This window comes from Syngnathoides biaculeatus, chromosome 7 (genome assembly GCF_019802595.1).
Source record: "Syngnathoides biaculeatus isolate LvHL_M chromosome 7, ASM1980259v1, whole genome shotgun sequence".
NCBI lineage: Eukaryota > Metazoa > Chordata > Actinopteri > Syngnathiformes > Syngnathidae > Syngnathoides > Syngnathoides biaculeatus.
The window spans coordinates 19,645,699-19,654,151 of record NC_084646.1 but is presented as its reverse complement, the minus strand read 5'-3'; the positions used below and the strand labels follow the sequence as shown (position 1 = coordinate 19,654,151).

The 8,453-nt window shown below is 41.6% G+C and overlaps 1 long non-coding RNA gene across 2 annotated transcripts; it reads right to left on the bottom strand.

Annotated features, from left to right (window-relative positions):
* Positions 1-2,440: 2,440 nt before the first annotated feature.
* Positions 2,441-6,760, bottom strand: LOC133503667 (uncharacterized). 2 transcript variants are annotated; one of them, XR_009795793.1, is made up of 5 exons: positions 6,674-6,760; positions 6,413-6,536; positions 6,202-6,219; positions 4,761-4,966; positions 2,441-2,606 (listed from the first exon to the last, which is right to left on the bottom strand). It is a non-coding gene; the product is annotated as an uncharacterized LOC133503667 (long non-coding RNA). The 2 variants fall into 2 exon arrangements; XR_009795792.1 differs by lacking the exon at positions 2,441-2,606 and having other exon boundaries at positions 4,378-4,966.
* Positions 6,761-8,453: the final 1,693 nt, after the last annotated feature.

The following is an 8,453-nucleotide window of genomic DNA, read 5'->3' as shown; positions in this document are numbered from 1 at the left end:
TTACTGGGAAAGTAAAACTATGAATCTAATGTAGAAATGATGCTGTGGGATTAGCAAAAATGGCACTAAATGTTTTAATTGCTTTGACATCATCCCAAGTCACTCGGTCTGATTACGCAGGCAATGTGGGTTAAATTTCTGTCAATGTAAGTGTGAAAGGTTGATTGTCTCGATATGTACCTTGCATTTGAGAGGTGACAATCCAGGGTGTATTGCTTTTTGCCCATAATCAGTGATGGAGAAAACGGATGGGTGTATGATGTCATTCCTTGCCTGCTCACAGTGCAAAGGGGAAACATTTGCATGGTGTCTAAGATCTCATATGTCGTGATGTATGAGGTGTGGCAGAAACCTTCAGCACACAAAAGACATCCGCGGTGGATTGTAACTCAGACCACACGTATGTCAAATCAGCTTTCTCCAATGAAATTAATCAAATTGCCATTTGTCACTTGCAGCCTCCCCGTAAAAATATAAACAAAATATTTGCATTGTGTTTTTGATTTGGAAAACAACACTAATATTGTACTCCATGAAACAGTGTAACGCCATTTAAATAGACAACAACCGCAATTAACAATTAAATCTAATCTAATAAATTCAGCAATATGTACGGAGAGCGCACAGTCATGAAAACAAAACAAAGAAGACTTTCACAGGAGTGATATTTGTAATTTTTTGCAGGGGTTAAAGAAAATGTGCCTGGGAGTCTTGTGTTATTTCCTGTCAGGATGTGTTTATGCCCCGTTTGTGTTCAAATAACTAAAACGGTTACAACATCATGACTATTGGTTTCATTCGTTAGCCCCTGCACTTTGCATGTATGTTAGCATTAGACTAGTGGAAGGCAAATTTGTGTTATAGAGAGCCAGGCCAGGTGAGTCGGGAGGTTGATTCAGGTGGGTTATAATTTTCTCCGTCAGGAACTGTCAGATGCTCAGGGCATTGTAAAGCAGTCACGAGTTCTTCCCTCACAACTCCACCTCTTTTCATGAACTAAACAAGCCAACACCACATAATTTCTTTCTTAAAGGTACTAGTTGATCGTTTGGCCCACAATGAAAATTGATAGTTGATAGGATGGTTTTGAAATACATCTTTTGCGGAACCAGTTTTTTTTAACCCTTTCTGACACACCTTCATATAATCTAGTGTTGAAAACCTTAAATAGTTTCTTTTTTAGACAGTAAGATCTCAGCATCTAATAAGCATTGCAATTTCTAGTTGTTTGTTGGAACTGTTTGACTTTCCATCAGTATCTAAGTGCATTGTGCACTCTTGATGGCTGTTTCTAATATTTTGACTACTTAGCTTCAAGAAAAGGGCCAGCTGGATCTTATTTATTGTGTTGGTAAATGGTTCCAAATAATCTGGTTAGTGAGTGCATGTCTGAACATGTTGCCTCTTAACGGACCACTACTGTATCTGTATTCTTCCTCATAGCTCGGCAATAAGGCAAGACCTCCATAAGGTGGCCAGTGTGGTAGTGACAATCAATGTGAGTTGACTTATGTGCCATCCATATAGAGTGCATGACTGCTTATAAGCAGTGCCAGTGGAGGTCTGCGCGGGATGCCTTGTCCATTGTTATGCTGCCGTAATTTATGAGTGACAGCTGAGATGTGATAAAAGATGTGGCGGTGGAAATCAGAAGCCCAGAGGTCACTTGCAAGGTCCTGGGGTGGAGTTCATTATAGTAGACTTTATCGATGTCCTTCAATTATATATAAACAGTCTGTGTGTGTGTGGGGGGGGGGAGGGAGGGGGTGTGTGTGTGGAGTGACAGCACAGACTGTGAGTGAGCTGGGAAGAAGGACCACAGGAATAAAGATGAAGACCGTGATATGGGAACAGCCTGGCTGGTTTGTGTTTGCTGCGGCTGTTAGGATGTTTCCTTGGTGGCCACAAAACATCCGCGCTCGATTGTGTGTCTCTGCGTGTTTAACTTGTTGGCTCATTTATCTCCTCTTTTGCTCGCCGCGCAGGGCAAACAGCCACGATTGTGTGGTTGCACATATTATTGTGTATGTGTGTGTGTATGTATGTGTGGACTTGTATTGCGTGCAAGATGGAAAGAGGAAAGGATGTGGACCAATGGTGGAGGGCAGCCTAATTCCTCTGCTGTCTCCTGGCCTTGATTCCCTTCACTCACAAGTGTGACTGCAATTTGCGCGCTGTCTTCAGGTTCAAATTTACGACCTCGCCGGGCCTCGCTGAACAAAAGAGTGGATTGAAGGCAGAAGGATCCATAGGGCCCCATCAAGAGCCGTTCTTGTGAGCGCCACTTAATTGATGCCAGATCATCTCAGGGGCCAACCGTAAATGAAGGAGGTGGGTTACTGCGGAGGAACATACTGCATGCGTTCATGCATTTATTTAACCATTGGCATGATAATCCTATTGCCCATCCTCTGAGGTTGCACACAGAGGGCCTGCCGCATGGAGGCAATCACAGTGGTAATGCATTATGTGTGTCTGTCCGTCTGTGTGTGCGTGTGTGCGCCTGTGTAAGGGCTTTCTCACAAGTGTCAGTGCCTCACTGTGGCGTGAGTAAGTAGGGTGTTGACCCCATCTATCCCGGGAGACCATATGGATGCAATCACGCTCTGTGAGGGAGAGAAAAATTTTAAGCGTCAGAGTAAAGGAAAGGAAAGCAAAACAGAGGAACACAAAAAGAAAAAGAGCACTAATTTGGCTTGTGGAGTGTATACTTGGAAGACCGAAAATCTTCCTAATTCCTCGTTCTTCCATCCCTTTATGACTGTGCCAGTGGCGGGATTTGGTTCAGTCAAGCTGTAATGGTTTCTTCACCCAAACCTCTTAAGAGAGGGGTGGATGATCGTGGTCACTTTGATTCTTGACTCCAAGACATGGTCATCAAATAATTAACACACAAATAGACCAACCTCCAGCACGGTGGAACGACTGGTTAGTGCGTCTGTCTCACAGTTCTGAGGACTGTGGTTCAAATCCAGGCCCCGCCTGTGATGAGTTTGCACGTTCTCCCCATGCCTGCATGGGCTTTCTCTGGGCTCTCTGGTTTCCTCCCACATCCCAAAACCATGCATTAATTGAGGACTCTAAATTGCCCTTAGGTGTCCTTATGAGTGCAAATTGTTGTTTGTTTCTATGTGCCCAAAAATTGGTTGGCAACCACTTCAGGGTGTACCCGGCCTGCTGCACAAAGTTAGCTGGGATAGCTTCCAGCACTCCGGCGACCCATGTGAGGATAAGCGACTTAGACAATGGACGGATGGATGGATTGCCCAATCCCAACCTTATTTCTAGCCTCATGTGGTGTTTACATATCCTGCATCCAGTAGAAACTCTAAGTCGAACTCCTCGGAAATTCTGCAATCCAGATTTTCAAATTTGAGCCACTGTATATAATTTTAGTATGTCGTGCATCCATCAAAGGATTAATTCTGGGGTTCACTTTTTATGGCTTTTGTGTGACATTTATTGCTAAATAAGGATCAGCCTTGACAAAAGAACTTGAGAAAGACAGCAGAAAAATATACACTCGATGTTTCGATAAGGAAGCAGTCTTGCATTCCAGTGTAGTTAAACACCGTCTGAACTTTATGATTTTTTTTTTATTATCAAGCTTTAGTGTGTCTTGTTACATTTATGTCTTACAGTGTTTAACTTATTTTTTTGTTTGTCATTCATTAAATCTGAGATTGACTGGTTTGTCTTCACATCTTATATTTTACATCCAATAGTGGTTAAAGTGGCTGGTAATCATTGTATGCATGTTAGGAATGTTGAAATGTTTCTTAGAATAGTGCTGCATTTAAAGGGGTTGTGAAGGGCTCAGGTACCATGTGGTGCTAGTGGTTAGGACATCCACTTTGCAGTTGTAAGGGTCAGGGTCCAAATCTTGGGTCTGGTGCTTAGGTGTGGGGTTTTCATTTTTGCAATGGCTTGCATGGATTTTCTCCACCCACAAGAACATCCATGTTAGGTTAATTGAAGACTCAAAAATTCCATTGATGTGGATGGTTGTTTTGTATAGTGACCCTTAATTTACTGTCCAGACCACGGTTTTTATTGTAAGCCAGCTAAATAGAGGGATAGGTTTCTATACCTATAGTCTACATTCAATCGTGTTTAATGTATTTTAGTGAATGTCCTTGTATGACAGTTAAAAACCTGGTAAAGTTATAATAAAAAACGTCCTATAAATCTGATACACCACAGAGCCATTGTTAACAAGCCTGCCAAATTTGAATGAATGAAAAAAAAAAAATGTAAAAACTCTATACCAAAATTTCAAGTATATTGGGTCCTGAAGTATAATGCGCAGCCCCAAAGTTGACAAAAAAAAAAAAAAAAAAAAAAAAAAAAAAAAAAAATCAGGAAACGCTTCTGCCAATTTGCTGCTACCCATATCCTCAAAATATTAGGAATTATCTGTATTTATATTTTGTTAGGTTTGTACTTGTAGTGTTTTTCAAAAACTGTACAACAATCATGCATAATTACTTAATCTATAACTTGGGACACGCTTGTCTTGGTCCCTGTAATTGTCACAATAGAATCCCTCAACCGGCTAAAATAAATGCTCGATGATGGCATAACATTTTGATACTGTTACATATCTTCTGTCTTAAATAAATAAACAATTTAACACTTTAACAGTTTTTTTTTGCATTAAATATTTGTGCATCGTGGAGTTTATCCTCTACATTACACATTCTAGGCCAAGACTTCAAAAGAAGCATCTGACTAATCTCCAATCCGAAAAATTTAACTACCTTCGGTGGATCACTGTCAAACTCCTCATTGATGACTTGGTCCACTTCCGGTGCCTCCTGCATTGCATCATGAACAACCCATCTTGCTCCCACAGCATGTCATCCTCTGTGCCAGCCATGGCGTTTGTGAAGAAATATGTTTTGGTTCACCAGGGCACCCTCCATTCAGCGACAATCTGGAGCAGCTTTCCTACCGCATCTAGTGGCTATCAAAATTACGTACGTAAATGAGAGGAATGGGCATATTTAAAAAAAGCGAGCATTTCAATTGTGTAGCCTCCCGTTTTTTTCTTTAATATACTCATTACACCCTTACTATGTAGTTTGAGCTCATGTTGTTTTGATCACGACCTGAAGTCATTGTTTTGACTGCCACGTTGCTTGCGTCAGCATTTCTTTTCTAAGCAGCTGCACAACTGGTCATTGTAGTAGATATTTTTTGTCTTAGTTTTACGCTAAAACAAACTCACGAACAGTTGTTTCTGATCTTTGGCGCAGTAGCCACAAATATGCTACGCTAACGACCGTAAAATGTAAAGCTCCGCCGAGGAGGTAAGAGAGCTCAGGTTGGGGGCGCACATTACCGTGTGTGTATATATATATATATATATATATATATATATATATATATATATATATATATATATATATATATATATATATATATATATATATATGTGTGTGTGTGTGTGTGTAACATAAGACATTGAATACCATGTCAAAATGTATATGTATACCCTTTTTTGACAACTCTATGTACCTGTATACTGTATGTATTTTTCATCCATTCCTAAATATAATGCGCTCTTTGAAAATAGTTTTGGAAAAAATTGCGTATAATTTTTGAGAAATTACGGTAATGAGGCTCCAAAATCATCAGAAATATACATCGCCGATGTTGGGCGCTGTGGGTATGTCCGATGAATGTGCTGAAAGCATGCGCTGCTCAACCTTCAACTGTCAGTCAAGTCCGCACCCGTGGCTCACACCACAGGCTGACCAGAATAACATGTGCCGCTGTGGTTAATAAACAGTTACCTTTCCCCGAAGTGTCTTTATTATGTGGACTCATAGACTGACACAACACCAAGCCAGGCAGCGACACAGAGGATGAACTAGCTGCTAATTTAGGAAGCTAGCCGTCATTATCTCACTAGCTTGTAGTCTTGAGAAGGTAGCAAAGCATTAACCTTCCCTGAGATGTCTCTGTTGCATGCAGCCACGCGCAACACACAAAGTGAGGCTTTAAAAAATCTGGTCTACCAGTTTGCAAGCCCACCAGCTGCTACTCGTGACATGCTGCGAGAGCAGGATCGTGTAACAGTGTTGTCCCATCCAGTTTGCCATTGCTGGCTCCTAGCCCCATGCATGGTGAGGACAAAAGAGTGACATTGTAACCCAAAAACACATAGCACTTCAGGGAAGATGCATTTTTTTTTACCCATAGCTTGTTGGCAAACTGAAAAAAAAAAATGGTGAAAAAGGTTTTGTTTGAAAGTAGTTCACAATAGTAGTTCACAAAAATAGAAAATATTAAAGTGTCATCTGGTTTGTCTGATATCATTTCTTTACCCAGTTACTTGTTATGCTAAAATTCAGTATACTTGAAACTTTACTATAAGGAGTCACTGATGATGCAGTGGTACACTCACCTGACTTTGGTGCAGGAAGCTTGCGATGGTTCCTGTCACGACCCATTGGAACAAAGGAAGGACCCAAATGCAGGATTCGTCAGATGCAAGGTAGTTCGTTGAAAAACGTTTATTATTAGAAGGCCTGGGATCGGGCAGGCAGTCAGGTGCAGCAGCGGTAGTTGGAACGTCGGGCGAAGAGAGCAGGTAAGCGGGCAGGCAGGAGTCGGTACACGGGAGATCGATTAAGGCAGGCAGAAGTGTCAAAGGAGTCAGGCTTACGGGGTCGGTCGGAGAACAGGTCGGTACACACGGGTTGACGATCAGGGATACGAGAGTGCTGGAACGGGACATGAACCTCACCGATCTGGCACCCCACCAGTCGTCATCGGGGTCCTATATATACACGGGATAATCAGCCCGCATGAGGCACAGGTGTGTGCCTCCCAATTAGCGCGAGCGCGCAGGCACCTGCACAGCCCGGGCTGGAGCGGCAGGATCGTGACACTTCCCACTCAGTGACAGTGTCGAAGTGCTCTGTGACTGACTGGCGACCAGTTCAGGGTGAAGTCCGCGTTTTGCCCAAAGTTGGCTGTGACTGGCTCCAGCACTCCCACGACCATTCTGATGATAAGCGGGTTGGATAATGGATGAATATATGAATTTACTATACATGCAAATTGATTCTGAAGCATCATGAAGCGATCTTCAATTAAAAAAACCGAGACACTTGCTTAAAGGCTCTCCTCCATAAAAAATAAATAAAAAATGTATAACTGAGAACCAGAGGATTAACTTAATTTGTTTAGCAATGTAAACAAACAGTGCTTTTAGCCAGTTCTATTTTGACATAATTAGGCTTCAATGCCTGTTGCAAATTCATATTTTTGATGTTTGAATGCCTTTTCAGATCTTTCAAATAATTTGTAACATTTCTTTTGACAATTACAATCATATGCTAATTTCTGAGCAAACAGATGTCTCAATCTTAGATTGTCATAGTTAATTAAATATCTGCATTTAAATCCAAGTGATCAACTCAAGCATGAGCAGATACCTCAAATAGTATTGTGCAATGATTGTCAACGCTTCAATAAAAGTAAATTTGTTTTGAGGCAATTTGCTGTCAGAATTTGAAAAAGAAAAAAAAATGATGCTAATTAATGTTTCAAAGGCAGAGTTTCCTGTGTGGTGGTTACTGTGAGCCCAGTGTCAAGGGATTAGGTTGTATTAGCCTCACACACACAGGGAGCAGAGAAGTCATTAATTAGAGAGTATGTTTGTTTTTCTGCACGAAATTGTTCATGCTTGAGAGAGCATTGTGGCATGGCAGCATTTCTTCGTTGAAGAGAAAAATTAAAATACGTAACACTGAAGAAGAAATATTCTCTCTTTCTCCTTGCATCTCGTTTGACTATAACTTTATATAGGGTTAGTGTGTGTATATATATATATATACTCATCCATTCATGATCACAGCTGCTTATCCTCACAAGGGTTGTTGAAGTGTTGGTCCCTATCCCAGCTATATTTGGCCAGGATGTGGAGTAAACCCTGAACTCGTTGCCAGCCAATCACAGGGCACATAGAGGCAAATAACAGTCCCACCCACAATCAGACCTAAGGGCAATTTAGTCTCCAATTAGTGCGTGTTTTTGGGATGTGGGAGGAAACCAGAGTGCCAAGGCACGGGTAGAACATGCAAAGTCCACACAGGCGAGGCAGGGATCTGAACCCCAGTCCTCAGAACTGTTAGGCAGATGCTCAAACCAATCATTCCACCGTGCCTCACACAGTGCCTCAATCCTGCAGGTACTGAACATGGCAAATTTATGGTGGTATGATTGGCCTGCCGCTTACCTATTATGGTTCTAACCTTGCTCATTCAGGAGCTTAGATCTGCATCTGTAACCAAAGCCGTCGTCACGTTTTGTCATGTTACTTTGCAGTGGTCTTGAGACATTTCTTTGCTCTTTCCCATTATGAAATGTGTCTTGACTCACACCTTGGCAATGGAAGCTTTTTGTAGGCCATCAATTCGGTCTGAACCATCCGATATTTA